General features: G+C 44.9%; 1 pseudogene; it reads left to right on the forward strand.

The window, feature by feature from the left end:
• Positions 1-965: 965 nt before the first annotated feature.
• LOC118977434 (RING finger and CHY zinc finger domain-containing protein 1-like) lies at positions 966-20,698 on the forward strand (annotated as a pseudogene).
• Positions 20,699-22,332: the final 1,634 nt, after the last annotated feature.

Consider the following 22,332-nt stretch of genomic DNA (forward strand, 5'->3'; position numbering starts at 1 on the left):
TTCATCCATTTCCTCTAGCTGATTTACTCTCTTCATTCTCGTGTGTCTTCTTCTTCTTTCCCAACTGCTCCTTTATCCCTTCCTTGGACGGTTCCTGTCCTGCCTCCTTTATGTTATTCTCATCCCCTCGTGTCCCATAATGAATGAGAAAAACCAAAAAAACAAAAAAATTATTCTCACCAAAGAGGACTGGAAGGAAAGGGTCCTTAGAGAATCAGTCCTTGACAGAGAGCTGACTTCGTGTTAATTCTCTCAGGCCCCTGAGCTTGCCTGTGTCACCTGGCCACATCCTATAACACAACCTTGGAAATAGCTGCTCTTTCAAAACGCTTACACGGTAGGGCGATAAAGATGTGAGCTTCCCCATTATCTGTGCAGCGAGAGCAATATGAGAGAAAGTACCTGTGAATCAGCGTACTTGTGTTTTTAAAGTTGCCTTTTAAGAGTCTTATAAATTAGGCAGATTGTGTGTGCAGTTCAGATAGGTTTGAACTTGTATCATGATAGTGAAGGACCTAGTGGAAAATGCATATTTCCTCGTGTTTTATTTATTCTTTCCCCCTAAAAGTAAAGCAAGTTCATTCCAATGCACCTGAGAAATAAAGAAAATAATAAGGAAGAAAATAAAAATCAATTATTGTATCATTCAGAGATGGTCACAGTGAATCAGTTTTTGCTCCACAGCAACCAACTCCACAGCCTGAACAGCTCACAACAGCAACATTTGTTTTTCTCCTTCCTGTGTCCACTGAGGCTCTGAGTACGCAGCTGGGCTGGGTTTCGGTTCAGCCCGAGCTGGAGTTAAGTGTGCTGTACTGGCCTGTGTTTTTCACTTGCCTGAGACCAGCAGCCACAAGGAGATATTTTTTCTTATTAAGATGACAACAATGCAAAGGGGTGAGCAGAAAAACAGGATGCCTTTTAAAGTCTTCACTTGGAACTAGTATATTGTCATTTCTACCCGCATGCCATTGGCCAAAGCAAGTCACCTGGCCAAGTCCAATGTCGGCGGGCTGGAAAGCTCCATCGGGCCCACTCTAGTGCACTGCAAGTACACACAGCAGGTGGGAATGAAGAGCATCCAGTCCACTCCAACCATTGTTGTCATACTGATGTATCCATCTTCTTCAAACTCTTTTATACATGCTGTATGTGGTTAAATAATTTTATCTAAATAATCATACACCTTTTTCCATCTTGCATTCATTGCCTTTTCCCTATTCTCACAACTTCCTCTTTCAGATTCATCTTTATTCCCACAAGTTTTCTTTCCCATCTGTTTCTTATCCCCCTTCCTCTAATTCCCTCCCCACCCACCACCCTCTGTTTTATTTGCCCTCTGGATCCCACAGGGAATGAAAAATACCAAGGGCATGATTTTTTTTAAGTTTTTTTAAAAGATTTTATTTATTTATTTATTTTTAGAGGAAAGGAGACAGGGAGAAAGAGAGGAAATGAAACATCAGTGTGAGAGAGAAACATTGATTGGTTGCCTCTCATTTGCACCTCAACCTGTAACAAAACCCTCCACCCACTCAGGCATGTGCCCTGACCGGGAATCAAACCCACGGCTTTCAACTTGCAGGACCACAACAGAGCTACACTGGTCGGGGCATGATTTATTTTTGAATCAGGATAATGTAAGGCGTTGGATAACTGCATTCAATAATATGCCACAGAAACAGAGATCTTCTATCTAAACGCCCAGGGTATCACAGGCAAGCACAAGGAGTCCTTTCTTCTGAGACCTCATTTCAAGGTCAAGAGAACAGTGGTTTCACCAGTATTGGCACTGTTGGTTGTTGGGTTTTTCTCTATCTTGTTTGAGTTAGTAAATGGATTAACACCATCATACAAAGATATACCTGAATGTAAACGAATAATAGTAATCTAATGATAAATTAGGAGAAAGCAATGATAGCAGCTTAGCAAAATTCAGTCAACAGACCAGATATTCAGCTGTTTTAGAAATAACAGTGGGCCCTGGCTGGTGTGGTTCAGTGGGCTGAGCACTGGCCTACAGATGGAAAGGTCGCTGGTTCGATTCCCAGTCAGGGCTCATGCCTGATTTTGGGCCAGGTCCCCACTTGGGGACACGCAGAGGCAGCTGATTGATGTACATCACATGTTAATATTTCTCTCCCTCCTCCCTTCCCCTTCCTCTTTCTCTAAAAGTAAATTAATAAAGTCTTAAGAAAGAAAAATAAACAGCAATGGTAGAAATGCTGTTCCACTAGACAGAATGCATTAAAAAAATAAATAAGTAGGCAGCAGTAATAAAATCCCTTTCATAACCATGGATAGTAACCCATCTGACAAATGGATTAGTTCTAAATGTGTTCTAAAAAACAAAGGCAGGCACAGCCGTTGGATAGCTGGTATTCATTCGGGATGTTAAAAATAAAGATGTAATCATTGGAGACTCGGGGGTAAAATGCAGATGTGGATACCTTAGTCAAATTACTTAACTACTTTGATCCTCGATCAGTTTCTTCATCTATAAAATGAGGCGGTTAGACAAAAACACTGGCTTACGGTCACTGAGCATACTGTATAAAGCAATGCGCCATCCTGAGTAGGAAATAGTCCTCCTGGACCTTGTTCCTTTATTCGTTCATCAGTCGGTCAGTCCCTCACTCTGCGGCTCTTACTCCATGACCGTCACTGAGTATACAACCGCGAACATAAATACAGCCCCTGATCTCACAGTTCCAGTTATGATGAGTGACGCAGACACTAACCAGGCATTTATAAAACACAAAGATGCATGTTATAAAAGAAAAAGTGAAGGGCCTTATGGAAAAAAAAGAGAGGGACTGACAACTTTTGAACAGGCACTGTGCTAAGGTACTACTTTCTCATTTCACTGTGTACCCAGTCTTACAGATGGGAAGAGTGAGAGGGGAGATGATAGCTTTGTAAGCCTTAAGTGCCAGGAGCCCCCTGTGGATCTTGCTAAGATTCAGATGCTGGTTCCGAAGGTCTCTAGGTGGGGCCTGAGATTCTGCTCTGACAAGCTCACACTCTGAGCAGCAGGAGCCAGAATGCTTGTGTCACTGCCCCAAGGTCATCCTGCTGGTAAAGGTCAGCACCAGGCTCCCAACCCAACTTCTGTCTGACCCCAGAGCCTGTGCCTGTATCACCTCTCAGAGATACTCCCCAAGAGCTCTTGCTGCTCTAAAAGTCCAATTCTGATGCCAAGTTAATTGGAGAAATGCAAAGAAAATAAAGGCAATAAGAGTTTGGCTGCTTCCTGGTGCCCCAGATATTCCCTGATGCAGGAGAATGGAAGGATGTCTGGGCACTTTCTCAGGGCAGAGGAGGCCCCTGGGGCAGGGCAGGAACAAGCTTCTGTGATAATGAAACTCCTGCATGACACTCCAAATGGTCCTTCTGTGGCCCTACTCCAAGACGTGTCCCAGAACTGGAGCAAGTGAATAAAGAAGTTCTCATAAAAAGTAAAACCATAAATTGAGCCCTTAACTGTGCGCCTGGTGCTTAACATTTAATTCTTACAATAACCTTACAAGGTAGGACTATTATGATCATCTTTACTCTGCAAATAGGGGAACGGAGGTTAAATAACTTATCCAAAGTAACACAGCTAAACAAAGGCATCACCAGCACTGAAAACCAGGGCCGAGGCTTTGTGTAGGCTTACAAGCTCCATAGTACTGCTTTCTGTTAATCATTCCAACTGATTAGGAAAATGAACAGCAGTTCTGGGTCCAAGGTTCCTATACCCTCCCCCACCCAACAGCCTCCCACCAGCTCTGGTGACTTACATATATGTAATAATTTATATAACCATGTGTGAAATGCCTGCCCTTTCTCCCTAGCACAAGTCTGATAAAAAGACCTGCCCAGCAGCAAAAAAAAAAAGATACAGCCTTAGGAAATCCATGAATTAACTTTTATATCATTGAAACAACAGAATTCCTCTATCTTTGGTCTAGGTCTATTAGGTGTTTGTGAAATATACCTTCCAGCAACTTGACGTTAAGTCATTGGAGCATTCATTTACACATGACAGGAATAGAAAATACAACACAATACCTCATAAAGTAATAGATCATATTAAAGGCTTAAACTGTGAGACAATGATATTGATCGGTTACTGACTATGATCTGCGTGCTATGTAACCTTCCCAGCAGCCCTCTGAAGAAGGTTATCACTATTCCTCTCTTGTAGATGGGGGAACAGATACTCACACAGGAAGTAACTTGGCCCAGGCCAGGCCGCTAGTAAGTAGGAAAACCTGGGTTTGCAGCAGGAAGTCTGACGGCAGCCCTTACACACGGCGGTCACCTCGCTCCGAAACCCATACTCCATGCTGCGCATCCTCAGGCAGGGGAGAGATGTGACTTGCTTGGAGCTGTAAAGAACGGCCTAAGGAAGAAAACGGCATTTGATGAAACTTGAGCCAATAAATCAGTCCCTGGGTATAATACTAGAACGCTGTAAATAGACAAATGCTTTGGGCTGAAATACATTGCTTCACTAAGAGTTAGCTCTCCAGGGTAGGGCACGCAAGCGTGTGTGTCGAAGTGAGGGAATGGTGGTTGGAGAACATGGTATGAGCAATGCTTTGCCACGAATAAGCTCAGCCTGTCTTGGGGAAATTGTGAAAAAGCCAACCTGTCAAAAGTGAAGAGTTCATTTAGTCATTCAGCAAATATTTCTTGAGTGCCTACAATGTGCCAGGCACTGTGTTAGGGATTAGGGATGTGAAGATGAGTGAGCTACAATCCCAGCCTTCAAATGCCTCAGTTTTGAGGGAGGCAAGGTGGGGAGGAGACAGACAGACAGGGCACATACCTGTGCCACTCAGGCTTATAAACGGCTAGAGAAGAGTCTGGAAAAAGAGCCAGGGGGAACAGAGGGAGAGCTGGTGGAGAACAACTGAAGAGAGAAGTTGAGCACGGATGGGTGGGGCCTGGAGGCAGCGAGATAAAGGGGTGGAGGGGGTGGCATCGAGTACAGGGAGATGACCGAAGACACCGGCTGAGTCATTCTAGTGACTCAGGTGAAGCCTGGCCAGACTCCTCAGCGGCACAAGCAAACTCAGGCCTGAACGGATGCCTTCAGACCCAATCGTTTTGAGAGATCAACAAGGCAGCTGTTTCCTGCGTGTTCAGGCAACAGTCTCGAAAACACTTAAACATATCTGTTTCTTTGAACTCCCAGAGACCTAGTTGTAGAAAAGAGTAGGAAACATGGTCACCCTCTTAACATTTCTGCATATTTTTCTTCGGTATCAGAAGTCTTTCCATAAATCTTCACAGAGTGCCCTCCACGTGCCTCGCAGCATCCAAGGTGCTGGAGACACAGCAGTGACCAGAAGCCCTGACACTGTGGACCTTACGTGCAGGCAGGAGCCAGACACAGCCCAAAACCAGAAATACAAAAAAAACCCCTTATCCATGGTTTTGCTTGCTGTGGTTTCAGTTACTTGCAGTCAACCACGGTCCTAAAATATTAAATGGAAATTTTCAGAAATAAACAATTCAGAAGTGTTAAATTGCACACCATTCTGAGTAGCGTGGAGAAATTTCATGTCCTCCTGCAGGGTCCCGCCAGGGATGTGAGTTATCTTTCTGCTCAGGGTGTCTGCACGGCACATGCTGGTCTCCCATTAGTCACTCAGTGGCCTCCATCTTCCAGGGGCGTCAAACTCATTTTCACCGGGGGCCACATCACCCTCATGGTTGACTTCAAAGGGCCGTGTGTAATTTTAGGACTGTACGAATGTAACTACTTCCTCACTAGGGGCAAGGAGCTCGCGTTGCCGCCGGGTAGAAACAAGGTGCCGGCCAAATAAAACAAGGTGAAGGGCCAGATTCAGCCCACGGGCTTAGTGTTTGCCACCTGTAACAGACTGGAGAGGTGTTCATAATCAAACAACCCTTATTTTACGTAATAATGACTCCAAAGCACAAGGGTAGTAATGTTGACAATTTAGATATTTCAAAGAGAAGCCATAAAGTGCCTCCATTAATAAAAATGTGGAAGGTTTTTTTAAGATATTAACTGTGGCTGAATGAGTTTTGCAGAAACCGTACAATCTTTTTTAAAAAGATTTTATTTATTTTTAGAGAGAGGGGAAGGGAGGTAGAAAGAGGGGGAGAAACATCAATGTGTGGTCGCCCCTAGCGCATCCTCCCTGGGGACATGGCCTGCAACCCAGGCATGTGCCCTGAGTGGGAATTGAACCAGTGACACTTTGGTTCGAAGGCCCATACTCAATCCACTGAGCCAAACCAGCCAGGGTTAACATGTGGAAGTTTTGGCTTAACAAGGGAAAAAAAAAGGTTGTATGCTGAGGTTGCTAAAATCTACAGTAACAGTGAATTTTCTATCTGTGAAAGTGTTAAGGAGGAAAACAGAAATTTGTGCTTGTTTTGCTATCACACCTCAAACTGCAAAAGCCACAGCCACAGTGCATGATAAGTGCTCAGTCAGGATGGAAAAGGCGTTGTGTTCCTGCTCACGACAGGAACGGGACACGTGTTCTGGCTGACGGCGGTGTGTTGTCTGAGAAAGCACTGAGCCTTGCAAAGACTTCAGCACGGGATCCCTGAAACGAGTGAATGATCCTCCTTCGGATGTGCCGTCAGACAGGTGAGAGCAGCCCAACGCTGAGTCACGACGCTCTGCCATTCACCCCACTTCACGTCATCATGTAGGTATTCTCTCACCTCGAGTCTTCCCAGGAAGGAGGGTGAATACAGCACCATAGACATTTTGAGAGAGACCACATTCACGTAACTTTTATTACAGTATATTGTTTTAATTGCTGTATTTCATTGTTGATTATTGTTGTTAGTCTCTTACTGTGCCTAATTTATAAATTAAAGTTTATCATGGGTTGTATGTATAGGAAAAAAACATGGTATGTTGAGGGTTTGGTACTATCTGTGGTCTCAGGCATCCACTGAGGGTCTTGGAATATGCCCCCAAGGATATGGGGGGACTACTGTATGTGAGGGAGTGACACGTAAAGGAGAAGAAGGCAAGGGAAAGGGAGGAAAACGATGTTGAGGAGGGCTATTCTGCAGGGTCAGGCAGGGAAGACCACTCTGACAGAGAGACAGTGGAGTGAGGACAGGAAGGGAGTGAGGGGCTGAAGAGAAGGCTGAGGGAAGTAGGGAGCGACCTGAAGAGTGCTCATTGTATTCAAGAAACAGCCAGGAGGCCGAGCAAGCAAGGGAAGGGTAGGGAGAGGGGCGCCCAGAGGGACCTGGGGTTGGACCCTGCAGGAGCTCTTTGGCTTTTCCTCTACATGAGATGGGAACCTCGCAGAGTTTGCGCAGAGGTGTGCCAGGGTCTAGCATGCCTTTTAAGGATTGGTCTGGCTTCTGCTTGAGTGATAGAATGCTGGAGACCTGGTGGATGAAGGGAAACCATTAGGAAGCTATTGCAAAAAGGTTAAAGAGGATGGTGATTTGGTCTTGGGTGGTGGTAAGTGGAAATTGTGAGACACGATCATATTTGGAGATGTTTTGAAATCCAAAAGGATTTGCTGATAGATTGGATGTGAGAGAAAGTGAGTGATTGAGGATGATTCAGACCCCAAGTTTTTTGGCCCAAACAACTGGAAAAACTGCCATTTATAAAGATGGGGGAGACTTCTTGGGGTTTTAATTCAAAAGTTTATTTTGGTACATATTAATCTGAGATGCCTGTCATGATAGATGAAATTTGAGTTCTGGGGAGAGGCCAGAGATGGAGATGGTACTTATTAAAGATGATAATTAAAGCCACAGGACTGGATGAGGTCATCTGGGAGGGTAGGCAGAGGTCTGGTCCTTGGGGCATGCTAGTGTGTGCAGTGGGGACCAGGGAGGGAGCAGGAGAACCAGGAGAGTGGCATCTTGAAAGTCAATTGCTGTTGAGAGGTGGGTGAGCTAAGGACTGAGATTAGTCATGGGATTTGGCAATGAAAAAGGTCTTTGGGGACCTGGGCAGAGACCAAGTTAGATGAAATAGTGGGCACAGAAGGAGAAGCATGTGGAGGAGAGGATAAGGAGATAAAGGCAGACATCTTTTAAGAAATCTTGTGTAAAGTGCAATCAGAAATGGAATTGAAATGGATCAAGAAGGAAGACGTTATTTCAGTTTTAGGCAATGGAAACAAACCAGTACAGAGGCAAAAATAAACCATGCAGAGGAGAGGAGGGAGGATCGCTGGTCCTTCCGTTGCTAAGAGGACAGAATCCTGGTGCATAGGGATCCGCTATCTGGGCAGTTCACCCACTGTCAGAAGAGGGAAGGCCGAGATACGGTGGGCGGGTTTGTTGGTGGAACATGTGAACATTCTGTTCTGATAGCTTCTCTTTTTTCCTGCTGTTTGTATGTAGTATCGGGCTTTATTTTCCTCAGTTCTAAGATGTATTGTCATATTTCAGCATCTGTGAAACTGGAGTAAACCTTAAAATCAGTGCAGTGTTGGGCAGTATGTATTCTTTCTCCATGCTACATGCAATATCATGCTACATACAATTACATCCATGGCGACTTGGTTTCAGTGAACTCTGGGATGTCACTTCGGTCCCAGCTGGGGTTTCCCACTGGAGAGAGCCAAGCAGGGCCCTTGAAAATATGGTTTGCCTTATGAGTTGAGGGGGCAATGTCACCATTTTCATTCAGAAACTCTAAGCTGAAGTTACCTCTCTGTCACATGTGCATCCAGCCCAAGCTTCTGCAGAAGGACCCCAGGTGCCTAGAAAGGAGGGGAAGGAGGGTGGCTGTCTGCCCACAAGCCTGATGGACCAAGGAAAAGGGAACAAACACTTGACCTACACCTGGAGCTGGGCAGACACTCCTGACTCAGAGACCAAGCACTGCCTCCAGTCAGATACTGTCTTGGCCCCACGTCCAGTGTGGTAAAAACAAGAAGTCACAGGGTCTAGGAACAGGGACCTGGGTCATGGCACGGCTCTTCCTGAGCTCTGTGGATTGCTAGCAGGTGTGCCTTTTATCTCTTGGATGAGTAGGGCTGGAGCCCCAGCCCTTCTTTTCCACAGCCAAGTCTCGGAATGGTTTGGGAGGGTCTCTCTGTCCAAACAGAGTCAAGTGCTTATCATATGCTGTGCTAAGCATCTGAGGCACAATCATGAGCAAACACAGGGCCCCTGCTCTTAGTCAGGAAGATGCATTATGACAATTATATACACACACACACATATGCATACACATATGTTAAAGAAACTATGTGTCAGGACCTATTCTAAGCACTCTACAAAGATGAGCACTTACAGCTTGTACAATAATCTAAGAATCAGGTGTTATTACTATTATCTCTACTTTATAGATAAGAAAAATTCAGGCACAGAGAAGTTAATTAACTTGCCCAAGGTCACACAGAGCATAAGCGGTGAACTCAAGATTTAAACCCAAGAAGTTTTGCCCAAAAGTACTAGTTCTTTTTTTAAAAAGATTTTATTTATTTATTTATCTATTTTTAGAGAGACATGAAGGGAGGAAGAAAGAGAGGCAGAGAAACATCATTTGGTTGCCCTTTGCACAACCTCAGTTGGGGACCTGGCTCACAACCCAGTCATGTGCGCTGCCTGGGAATCAACCGGCAACCTCACAGTTCAGTCCACTAAGCTGCACCAGCCAGGGTTAGGAGTTCTAGGTCTTAACCAACAACGCTACACCGTCTCTCAGTTATTTTGTCTAGCTCAGTTATTCACGTATAAAACTGCCTTTGGAAGTGGAAATGACTCATCATAGAAGGAGGGATGTTAGCATCTGACAAGCCAGTGGTAGTTTTGAGAGCTATTTGGGGAGCCTGCTGGGCACTGAGCAGTAAATAATTCCCATCTGGCACATCCGGGATGTCTTAAAACTTGGGCTTCTCTTCCCATCCTGCTCTTGACAGCTTCCTCCTCTGCTGGCCTTTCCACCTCACCCTCACGTTTTTTTGATCTTTTTACTTGGAAACTCAGGCTCTGCTGTTGGGGGGGGGGTGCAGTCTATTTTCTCTCTGACAGTGCTGCAGTGTCCTTGGCCAAACTCAGCCCACCACAGCACACCTGAGAGACGGCCCAGTCAGTGTGGTGGGTGGGGGAGGAGAAAGGTGAAGAAAGACTAGAAGTCCAATGTTAAGACTAGAAGCAACTCTAGACCAAGACTATGTCTATTCTGGCCAATGGAACAGAGTCTTTGCAAAATCTTGTCTTATCCCTTGGCTAGTTCAATGGGCTGCATGTTGTTCTGAACTCTACACTTCCATGGTGTCCAACCCATGGCCTGCAGGCTACATGTGGCCCTGGATGTCTATGAAATCTTTTTTCACAAAAAGGTCCCAAAACAAAATCATAAATATACTTAAAATCTTTTTTTCTCATCAGTTCTCGTTAGTGTTTGTGTATTTAATGTGCAGCCCAAGACAATTCTTCTTCCGATGTGGTCCAGAGATGCCAAAAGTTTGGACACCCCACGTTCCTTCCTTCACTGCTTTCCCCGTCACCAAGCCCGTTTCCAGGCACAGATCTCCTTTGGCTTCAAGAGCAAAACCCCCAGGGGTCTTTCCTGGCTGAACACAGCTGCTCCCAAACGGTCTTCAAAGCTGCCCTTCAGTTTGCCAGACGCTGAAGTCCCTGGCTCCTCAGTGAGTCATTTGCATTTCTAAAGTGAGTTTCCTTTCAGAGTGCGTGGGCTGAACCAGGGTTTGTGCAGCAGCCGGTCAAACTGGAGAGACGGAGCTGGGCTTCTTTGTGTTTTAATTGCCAGACTCTTCCTCTGTCTTTTTCCCTCTCTGAGGAGGAGGGCAAGACAGTTTCACATGCAGTGCCTGGCTGCTATTCTTCAAGAACCTAAATGTGAATCCCTGGACACACCTGATGCCATCCTTGAGCTCCAAAGCCCAAATTGGCCGGCTCTTTTTCCCCCTAAGCACTAGATCCTTAATTTATAATTAGAGCACAAAAAACTCAGGGGAGCCCCCGGTAACACAAGCAGTTAGTGTTACTACAAATGCCTCCACTATGTGGTTATGAGTTAGGCATCTGTGTCTGACACTGCTTCTGGCACATGTAATGTCTGACAAGAAGACAATACTTGTCCATTTCATAAGATACAGTGAAGGTTATGTGAGTTTATAATGCAACATGTTACCTATTACAATCATTGTTTTTCTTTCAAAATTGCTATTCCTTCTAGATTAGTCCAATGATAGACGTAGCTGAAAACTTGAGAAGTTTTATAATTAATTCTATTTAGAATGAGTTTTGGCTTTAAGTAGGGTAGAAACAGACTCAGTCTCTTCTTACAGAGTCCAGTGGTTATGGGGGATCTGAATTTGGGAAATCAGGCTGACATTAGAGCCAGCACTGCCTGCCCCGCCCAGCCCTCCTCAGCTTGGGTCCCTCCGCCTGGCTCCCTCCGCCTGGCTCCAAAAGCTCTGTGGGTGTTCTGCAGGCCCGTCCTTCAAATGCTAATGAGAAGCTCACAAATGCTAAATAGCAGAACCAAACTAGTGTCTGCTGCCCTGAGCAGCTGGGAATTACTGTCCTATTCTTCCTACCCTAGGTTTCCCAGACACTGCTTTCTCCGCATCCGCACCAGCATTATTTAAATGGCGGAGAACTGCCCACTGCTGCAACTCTTCTCTCTGGCCTGAGGAGCCCCAAATTGCCTTTCACAGCAAATCCACACACCCTGCCTCTCCAGGCCCCTTTTCACAGGCCTTTGTCATTCTCTGCAGTTTCACCAGGCATTTCAGGCAAACAACAGCTTCCTACCAGCCCCTACCTAGTGCTTGCCACATCCTTTAGCACTTTGAATGCTCACAATGTTCTTCTAAGGTAAGCTGTACTGTCCCATCTTGTAGATGAGTAAACAGAGACCCAGGTGAGCCAGTGACAGAGCCGAGGTTTAAGCCAGGGCTGCAGGACTCCCTGTCCCAACCCTGGAAAAGTGCCGGCCTCGGTCTCTCTGACTCCATCTTGTCCAGCCTTTGTTCCTGTGGCCTTCAGGCTCAAGCTTCTGCTTCGACTTGCACATACACACGCCAATCATGAAAGAAATTCTGCTGTGGCTTAAGGAGATGAGGAAAGCATGTATTCTTTATCAAAGGTTTGGAAGAACCTCTGACAGAACTCACAACAACTAGCACAATCCCACTTAAATGCCAGCTGGTGCCCAGGTGTCTGCCTGCATGGTCAGTAACCTCTTGCCCTTCCCATTTCCCTTACTTTACTGAAAAGAAGGCTGAAGTCTGTGTTGTTTTTTTTTTTTTAGAGTGAGAGAAAGAAACATTGATTTGTGGTTCTATTTATTTATACATTTATTGGTTGATTCTTTTTTTAACTGATATTTAGAGAGAGAAAGATACTGATTTGTTGTTCCACTTATTTGTGTACTTATTGGTCACTTTTTGTTTGTGCCCTGACTGGGGATCCAACCTGCAACTTTGGTATATCAGGATGATGCTGTAACCAACTGGGCTACCTGGCAAGGGCTTTTCTACAGTGGATTATAGGCACCACAAAGACTCCCATCTTCCCGGTTGGCAACTTCCTGATCAATAAACCATTCCTTACTTCAAACTCTAAAGTTCTGAGTTTGGCTTTTTGAAGCATCAAGCACACAGATGAGAAAAGGGTCCATGAAGGTTCTAAGAGATGGAGTTATTTGAGGGAGACCTCAAATATGGCCCTGTTTGAGGGCCACACTTCTTCCCCAGCCCCTCTTTCCCAAGACCTTGGGGGGGCTTGTGCCCTGGAGCTACCTGCAAGTAGCTTTCCCCTCCCAGGACTGAGGGCACACACTGGCCTCAGTGCCTCCTCTGATGCCTCTGAGTGGTTTTTGTAGGTGCATGTGTCTCATGCACCCAGAGTTGCTTTGTGGAGCTGTAAGACCTGGGCTCCCTCTCACCCAGACAGTCTACCAGATCTCAGGATGATGGTCTAACACTGCAGGGCTAGAGAAGGAACAACTTAAGCTGATGAGGCATGATGGGATGATTTGTCTAAAAACAATGTAATATATTTAAGGTCAGCTATAATGTGACCTTTCAGTGTAGTTAGTGACAGCAACAATTAGAATTCCCTGCATTTCTATAGTGTTTTTCCAAAGGACATTTCTGCCCATTTTTCTATTTCATCATCACAACCACCCTGTGGACTGACAGCTTGAATGTTAATATAACTGTTTTGTTACAGAACAGAGGTCCAAGATGGGGGCAATATTTCGCCCACCTAGGGATGCCAAAAACTGTTACAGAATAACAGCCCCTCCACCCCCCAGGACGGTATACTAATACTGTCTGGACCACCTACTGGGATCGATTGTCTGCCGCCAATTGGAAAGACATCTCTCAATGCCAGAGATTTGTGAAAATGAAAGGAAAGGTTTATTTAAAGCTATACAGACTTAAAGTAGTGACCCAGTGTCCCCCATTAAAATATCAAAGTCCTTTAAGATACCCACAGATGCCCACAGCACTCCCTTCTCCCCTTGCCCTAATTCAGGGTACCGTAACTCTGGAAAAGAAGCACATGTCTGTGTTTCAGTTTGCTGGCACCCTCAGCTGTGTTGCCGTCCAAGCAGAATTTTTAATTTCTCCAAAGCCATGTGGCACCTTCTCATGGCTTACTGGCAAAGAGTTCTTTCACCCTTCTTCCAGGCAAAGTCTCTCCTGCTTTCAAGGCCACGCGACCAAAGGAAGCATCCCAAAGCCACATGGGCCTCTTCTACCAAAACTGCAGAGGTCTGCACTCCACCAAAAGTGTGTGGCTTTCTTCTTTAACTGGCTGCAGGGGTCCCCACTCTGGCAAAGCCATATGGTTCTCTCTTTCACCTGGCCAAGAAGGGGTCCTCACTCTGCCAACACCACATGGCTGTCTCTCAGTGGCTGCCGTGTCTGGGTTTGAATCCCTGTACCAATCTTCCTCAGTACCTCCATTTCCGACTCCTCCCACAATCAATTACACCTGCCAGCATTCCTGTACATTCCAAGTTTACTGAGCTGCCATCATGAGTCTGGGCAGGCGTGGCCCTATGGTGTGGAGCCAATGATCTCCAAGCTCTCACACAGGTACTGTAACGGGGGCTGGGAGTTGCCTGCCAGTTACATCTTGGGTGGAAGTCACTCCCTTCTTCTTGGCTCAAAGCATGGCCACAGCTATTTAACATATCTATGAAACCAGTTAAAGGTTATAGGTATGTTAAATGACCATGCCAGAGGTTATCTGGGAAACTGTTGCCATGCAAAGTAGCTCTCAGTGGTCCCTCTCCATCTGTCCCTTCCCCAACTGACACCTGGGCGGGCGGGGGGGGGGGGCGGGGGGGCGGGGGGGCGGGGGGGCTAAGGAGTGAGGACATCTTATATGTCTTTCTAATATTCCCTGGACACCCTGAGTTCTGGACCCCATTTGAAATCCCCTTTTGGGGCCCCCCTCTTGGCTGCACCCCGTTTCAATTTCACATGAGAGACCTGACACTGGGAGGTCTCACAATGTGCTTGCTTTCCTGTAGTTAAGAAGGATTGTTACCGAACAAAGGGTCCGGGGGGGGGGGCAATACTTGGCCCACCGAGGGATGCCAAAAACTGCTGCAGAAAACAGGGGCCCCTCCCAATGACGATACACTAATATCTATAGGGCTCTTCTGTCCGCCGCCAATTGGAAAGACATCTCTCAATGCCAGAGATTTGTGAAAAGGAAACAAAATGTTTATTTAATGCTATTCAGGCCTAATGCCTTCCTTAAAATATTAAAGTCTTTAAGGGTATACACCTACACACACACACACACAGCGCTCCCTTCTCCCACTGTCCCAACTCCGGGTACTGTAAATCAGGAAAAGAGCACACGTCCGTTTTTCAGGTTGCTGGCACGTGAGCTGTGTCGCCTGCCCATCCAGGCAGGATCTCCAAGTAATCCAAAGTCATGCGGCACCTTTCACCGGCAAGAGTTCTTTGTACCAAGTTCCAGTCAAAGTCTCTCGTGCTTTCCAGGCCACTCAGCCAAAGGGAGCACCCCAAAGCTGCGTGGGCCTCTTCTACCAAAGCCGCACTCCACCAAAAGTGCGCGTCTTTCTTCTCCACCCGGCCGCAGGGATCTCCATTCTGGCAAAGCTGCGTGGTCTTCCCTTTCACCTGGCCAAAAGGGGATCTTCACTCTGCTAAAGCCACATGCATCTCTCGCAGGCACTCTCTCCGAGAAGCAGCTTTCAATTCCAACCTGGTTAGCCCCCACTCTGCTAAAGCCACATGGCTCTCAAGCAGGCCCTCTCTCCGAGAAGCAGCTCCCAATTCTAGCCTGGTTTTTCCACCACTCACTTCTCCCTGGCCCAAAACTTGGCCACAGCTATTTAACATATCTATGAAACCAGTTAAAGGTTATAGATATGTTAAATGACCATTCCAGAGGTTAGCTGCAAAACTGTTGCTATGCAAAACAGCTCTCAATGGCCCTGCTCCATTTGTCCCTTCCCCCAACTGACAGCTTGGCAGGAGGGGGCAGGGTGAGGACACCTTAATATTTCCTCCAATATTCCTGTACACTTTGAGTTCTGGACACCATTCCAAATCTTTTCTGGGTCCCCCCTTGGCTGCACCCTGTATCAGGATGACAGACTCTGAGGCAGGTCTCCTAGTCTAGCCATATATCCCCTGTACTAAAACCACTCTCTAAAAAAAGACCTACACAGTACTCATGCAGAGATTCACTGACTACGTGCTTAACTTACACTTTAGAATCACAGTTCCCCATCTCTTTGGTTCTTCTCACCTCCATGAAAAATCCTTTTCCTCCTCTAATGCTTGAGTAAGTAAATATTCAGATTTGGGCAGATTTAACAAATTAGTAAAGATTTCTACAAGTAGTAACACCCAATGCTGGTGAAGATGTGAGGAGACAGACACACTCATACACTGCTGATGGGAGAATAAACGAGAGCATTGTTTCTGAAGAGCAATTGGATAATCACTAAACCTTTCAAAATTTTAAAGGGAGCAGAACTGCATCCTACACTGCATGAAAAGTCAGGCAATGGCATCTGTGCCCGTGATTGCTTAATGCAATAAGCATGTGATAGGAGCGAAGTATAGAGAATAGTCCTTATGCCACATGGTCATTAAAAAGGTCGGCAGGGTGGATCAGTGGGGCTGACACACTCACTTAGGCAGCCAGTGTATCCCTCTTCTCATTTTTCTCGCTGAGTCTTCTACCTATGACTCCTCCCTGATTTACTCTCTTTTAAAATATGTGTGTGTGTCCTAGAAAGACCATGCTGCCAACATCAATGATGTAAAGATAGGGTCCAGAATTGTTGATTTGACCTTCATCGCCCTCAGGATCGAAGTGTCTTTCATGGTAAACACCAGCCCTTCACAGATAAGTCCTGCCTATTTTTCTAGCTTTACCCCTAGCCACTGTCCTTCTTGTAGTCTGGGTTCCCATTGCAGTGTTCCTCAAACACACCACATTTTCATGTTGTTCTTTCTGTTGGGGAGGAGTCCGTCCCTGTGCTTTTGTACCTGGACTATCAGAGACCAGTCATTGTCCACCGAGCTCCTTTCCTCTTCCTTCTGGGCACACAGCCTCCCTTTCAGTGAGCTGTGGCCACGTGACTGACTTCTGCTCACTGAACCGGAGAACTGATTGTGCACCACGTTCAGGCCCGGGCTGTGGGCACGTTATATGCACATTCCTTCATGTACTTTTGCTTATGCTGTAAATTGAAGATGGCAGAGTTCTGAGATGGGAAAAGCCCAGCTCATTCATCCTCACGTGGAGAAGAGCCTCCCACTAAACATAGCCTTGGTGTTTGGCTTTGAGTAAGGAATAAACATCTATTTCAGTGCACAACGGCAATTTGGAGATTTATCTGTTAGGGCATCTAACCTTGCCTTAAATAATATGCCTGGTGAACTATTCACTATCCGACCCCTCTTCAGGTGCCCCCTGCTTTAGGAAGCCATTTCTGACTTCTCTAGGCAGGAGTGGTTTTTTTCTGTGTCCACAGCCATTCAAAGGTATGTTGCTTACTGACGACCCCCCTCCCCCACACCCCAGCCACCCAATGCTTGTCTGTTTTCACAACTCTCTCCACGTTTGGCCGTCAACTCAGTGGAGGCAGAGATACTGATCTTCGCAATTCTAGATTCTAGCTCATTCTCTGTGCTGGATACTGTTCTAGAGTTGGAAGTACAGCAGTGAACAGGTTTAAAACTCTGTCCTCCACATTTTAAAGGTTGACCCTCGCAGTGTCTTAGACATTTGCTTTCCCATATTTTAAGAAAAGTGATTTAAATTGGAACTTAAAGCCCTGGCTGGTGTAGCTCAGTGGATTGAGCGCAGGCCTGCGAACCAGAGGATCAGGGTTCGATTCCCAGTCAGGGCACATGCCTGGGTTGCAGGCTGGTTCCCTGCAGGCCAACTCCCAGCAGGGGATGCACGAAAGGCAACCATACATTGATGTTTCTCTCCCTCTCCTTCCCCTCTAAAAATAAATAAATAAATAAATAAAATCTTAAAAAAAATAAATAAAAATAAATTGGAACTTAAATAATAACTTGATATTACAGGGGTGGGCAAAAGTAGATTTACAGTTGTCCAAATGGAAAGTAATACAATAATTAATAAATAATAATACAAGAACAAACCTGTGTTTTGCACATGCATAATTATTAACCTACTTTTGCCCCACTCTGCATATAAATAAGTGTGTAAGAGGCAGTTGACAGCTTCAGATGGCGTTACTTCACAAATCCTTTCGAAAATGTTACAAACAAATTAAAAACTCTTTGTTCTCATGGAGCTGATGTTGCAATGGGGGAGGTAGATAATAAATTAATACATGCAGGATATCAATACCAGTGATACATGCTAGAGAAGAAAATAAAGCATGGAGTGAGGATGAGGAGAATAGGGTGGGAATTTAATTTTCAATGAGGCATTCTTAGAAGGCCCCACTGAGAAGATAGCATTTTAGGAAATACCTGAAGGAAGTAAGGACTGAAACGACGCAGGTGTTTGAGGTAAAAACATTCCAGGCAAAGAACAGCCAGTACCAAAGAATGGCAAGGGGATGTGCATGGCTGCAGTGGAATGAGTGACGGGAATGGAGATGAAGTCAAGAAGGTTGCGTGTGTGGCGGGGCTGGGAGTACGGGATGTCTAAACCTTTGACAGACCTTGGTTTGAACTAAGAGGGAAGTGGGGAGCTACTTCTGTATTTTAAGCAGAAAAGTGTTCTGATGTATAGGTTTACTCTGACCTCTGTGCTGAGAGAAGACTGTAAAGGTTATGGGCAAAATGATGGAGATAAGTTACAAATCTATTGTGACAACTATGGCAAAAAATAATAGTTATTTAGACCAAGGTAGTATTGGGGATATATTTTTGAGGTAGGATTTGCTGATGAATCAGATGTGGAATATAAGTCAAAGATAAATCTAAGGTTTTTTATTTGAACCACAGCAAGGATTGAGTTGCTACTTAAGGAGATGAGGAGACTATGAGAAGAGTGGTGTGATCTGAAATTTAGTTGTGGGCTTATGCCTGGTGCGATTACAGTCATGTTCCAGTGGAGATGTTGAATGGCTGAATGGATGTTATGTGTCTGGAATGGAGAAATCAGGGCTAGAAATACAAACCTGGGAGCTCTCAGCATGTGGATTTATTTAAAACCACAGAAGATGATTGTATATTGAAAAGAAGTTCAAGGACAAACCCAGGGGCACTCCAGAGTGTAGAAGTCTCTGAGTGGGAATCAGAAAAGAACCCATTCTGAGTTGTCAGTGGGGTGGGAGGAGAATCGAGACAAGAGTGGTCCTGGAAGCCGAGCGAACACAGCATTCAAGGAGAGATCAGTTGTGTCAAATTCCACAGTCAGGTTGAGTAACGAAGACTAAGATTGGACCAAAGGACTTACCATGCAAAGGTCACGGCTAGCCTTGTCCAGAATGTTTGTTCAATGAATTGGTGAGTGAATGAATGTAACTTTTTCTCCATTGATATTTGACTGGGACCAAGAGTGCGGGAACCATATTGTTGTTTTTCCAGAAGTTTGATAAATGATTGTAAAACTGATGAAAAGGAACAGCTGTTCCCTCCATGTCTGGCCTACCCCAGTTCCCACTTTAGTTTCCTTAGGATTGTAGAGTATGGGAAACAGCAGGAGGTTCCCAGTTCCTGGAAGCCAGGATATCTGGAATTGCCTGTGGTGATTTTGCTGTACTCTCCAACTGAGGCGTGGAAAACCCCAAATCCTTCAGGGCAAAGGAGTCATCAATATCTAAAGAATAAATCTTGTAGTCCAAAAGTCACAGGAAAACATCTGCAAACTACTGGATGTAAATCATATAGTCAAATGCTGGGTTATAGTCATTCTTTTTTTTAAAATATTTTATTTATTTACCTTTAGAGGGGAAGGAAAGGAGAGAGGGAGAGAAACATCAATGTATGGTTGCCTCTCTTGAGTCCCCTGCTGGGAACTGGCCTGCAACTCAGGCATGTGCCCTGACTGGGAATCAAACTGTGATTGTGTGGTTTGCAGGCCTGTGCTCAATCCACTGAGCTATACCAGCCAGGGCTATAGTCATTCTTTTTAAAAAAATAATTTTTATTTATTTATTTTTTAGAGAACGGGAAAGAGACAGAGGAAGAGAGGGAGGGGAACATCGATGTGAGAGAGAAACACTGGGTATCAGGGAGGGGGTGGGCTAGGGTGGCGCTGCTTCTCTGGGCGAGGTCTTCGTCCTTGGATGTAAGGGGTGGTAGAGGAGAGGGAGGCCTGGGTGTAGGAAGATAGTGCCCGAGGCCCAGAGCATTATGGCAGAGGATGTCTCCAAGGGCACCTTGCTGTGACGAGTTGTATACTTGCCCGTTGTGTCACCATGACAAGGAAGATGGTCATCTAGAGAGCTTTAAAGTCAAGGGAGTGCCACGTGTGGACTGTGAAAAACTCAGCGTGCCCAAGAGCCTTGTGAAGACTGTAGCACTTTGGAGAATATTATTGTAGTACATGCCATCTGTTTGACAAAGACAAGAAGCAGCATCATTGGGAAAACCATGAAATTTGTAGGATTGGTCCAAAGGAAGATTTTTTAAAAATATTTTATTTATTTATCTTTAGAGGGGAAGGGAAGGAGAGAAATATCAATGTATGGTTGCCTCTCCTGAGTCCCCCGCTGGGGACTGGCCTGCAACCCAGGCATGTGCCCTGACTGGGAATCGAACCGCGATCGTGTGGTTCACAGGCCCGCGCTCAATCCACTGAGCTACACCAGCCAGGGCTAAAGGAAGATTTTTCTCACTGTTTGAAATGTATGCCTCGCTCTGAATTTCCAAGCAAAGCACAAGTATATTGAATGTGTTTCTCTGCAGAACCATCCAATATATTTGGAGGATGTCCGCACATCTTGTGTTGCCCAAGTCCTGCCATCTGGACGTTTTTACATACAACGTGTTATGAAGAAACGTTGAAAGAAGGCTGCAGATGTCCATTACGTATGCACTGTGCTGTAGACATGACTGGGTACTGGAGACATCTGGACGATGAGGGTGAACAGACTCCTATGCCGTCAGAATACCAGCATGTGACTGTAGGTACTCTCGGCAGTGACTGCAAGGAAAGACCTACAGTCCAGTTCCACGTGTCAGGCATGAAGTGTAATGCTTGTGAGTCCTCAGATGCTGCTCAAACTGGAGGTAGTAGAATTTCACTAGATCAGCAATGACCAGCCTGTGCTGCCCTGGGGAACTCAGTGTTTCTGACAGTAAAGGCTCTCTTTAGTGTCCTACTGGCCTCGTGCGTCTAAATCTATGCATTAGAGTTGATGGGTTTTGCACTGGTGTCGCAGCATAAAGTCATATTACAAATACTCAAGGATTCAGGGTCTCTTTACAGAATTGTCATAGCTCTATATTTAACAAAAGCCTCTGAGCTTATGGTTTGATTGAAAATTCCTTAGCACCAGTTGTTTGGAAGCCAACGATGTTGCCAGTGAAATTCACATCTATAGAAATGTGTTATACTGTCATGGAACTTTCCTTTAAGTGGCACTGTGCGCACAGAGTTCATTTCTGATTTGATGGAACTGTACATAGTTCTCAGTATTATTCCTGACTTTCTAAGGGCTGTGCCATAATAAAATTATGTTCTACCTACTGTTAAAATCTAATTACCTATGCTTTAGAATTCCCTAAGATGGCCCTTTGGATCTTTAAATGTGAATTTTGATATAATAACTGCTAATAAAATGTTCAATAAACAGTGTTTTATTAAAATACTGTTTTATAGAAAGTTTTTTCTAAGGCCATCTGTTTTTGGCTCAATTAGGACAATATAATCTTACAATGTAAAAGAAATAAATTTTTCTTTTTTTTCTAGGTATTCTTTCATAAGAGTAGTTGGGAAAAATATAAAATAATAGAACTCTTCCAAGCCTTAAGAAAACCATCAACATTGAAAATAATTCTGTTTGGTTGTCCAAAATTATTTCTTCAAAGAATAATTTATTCTGTTAGTAAGTATTTAGTGAGCAACTACTTTGTGCTGGGCAAAGTCTAGGTTCTGTAGAGACAACAGGGAACAGTATAGACAAAAGTTCCTGCTCTAATGGTGGTCCATTCTTTTTTCCTTATTTTCCTTTTTTTATGATTTTATTTTTATTTTTCTTAGAGGGAAGGAGAGAGAGAGAGAGAGAGAGAGAAATATCAATGTATGGTTGCCTCTCATTCGTCCCCTGCTGAGAACCAGGAACTGGCCTGCAACCCAGGCATGTGCCATGACTGGGAATTGAACTGCGATCGTGTGGTTCCAAGGCCCGTGCTCAATCCACTGAGCTACACCAGCCAGGGCTTTATTTTTCTTTATATATGCAGAGGTTGTCTTTGCTATAAGTGGGTAGATTCTATCTTTTCTGAACACTTGAAAGTAGGTAGATGAGTAGAAAGGGCACAGAATATTCCTGGCAAGATCTCGGATTTTGTAATACTTTTTTGGCTTCATGTAGTGGAATTAAATATACCTCTTAATTCAGGAACAGTGGAGAGAGAGAGAAACATTGATTGGTTGCCTCTCTTATGCACCCTGACCATGTGACCAAGCTTGGAACCCAGGTATGTCTCCTGACCGGTAATCAAACTGGTGACCTTTTGCTTTTTAGAATGATACCCAACCAACTAAGCCAGACGGTCAAGGTCAGGGCAGTATGGTCATTCTTGAGATAATTAACTCATAGCATTGTTCAAAAACATATTTTCTTGGGAGTTTTTATGATTCATATAAAATACCAGTGAAACTTTCAGCCCCAGACAGCTAGGTCTCGATGCATTGTTCCCTGAAAAGAGGAATATTCATTTCTTGAGT

Source organism: Sturnira hondurensis, unplaced genomic scaffold (genome assembly GCF_014824575.4).
Source record: "Sturnira hondurensis isolate 20B ecotype Veracruz unplaced genomic scaffold, ASM1482457v3 Scaffold0021354, whole genome shotgun sequence".
Taxonomy (NCBI): Eukaryota; Metazoa; Chordata; class Mammalia; order Chiroptera; family Phyllostomidae; genus Sturnira; species Sturnira hondurensis.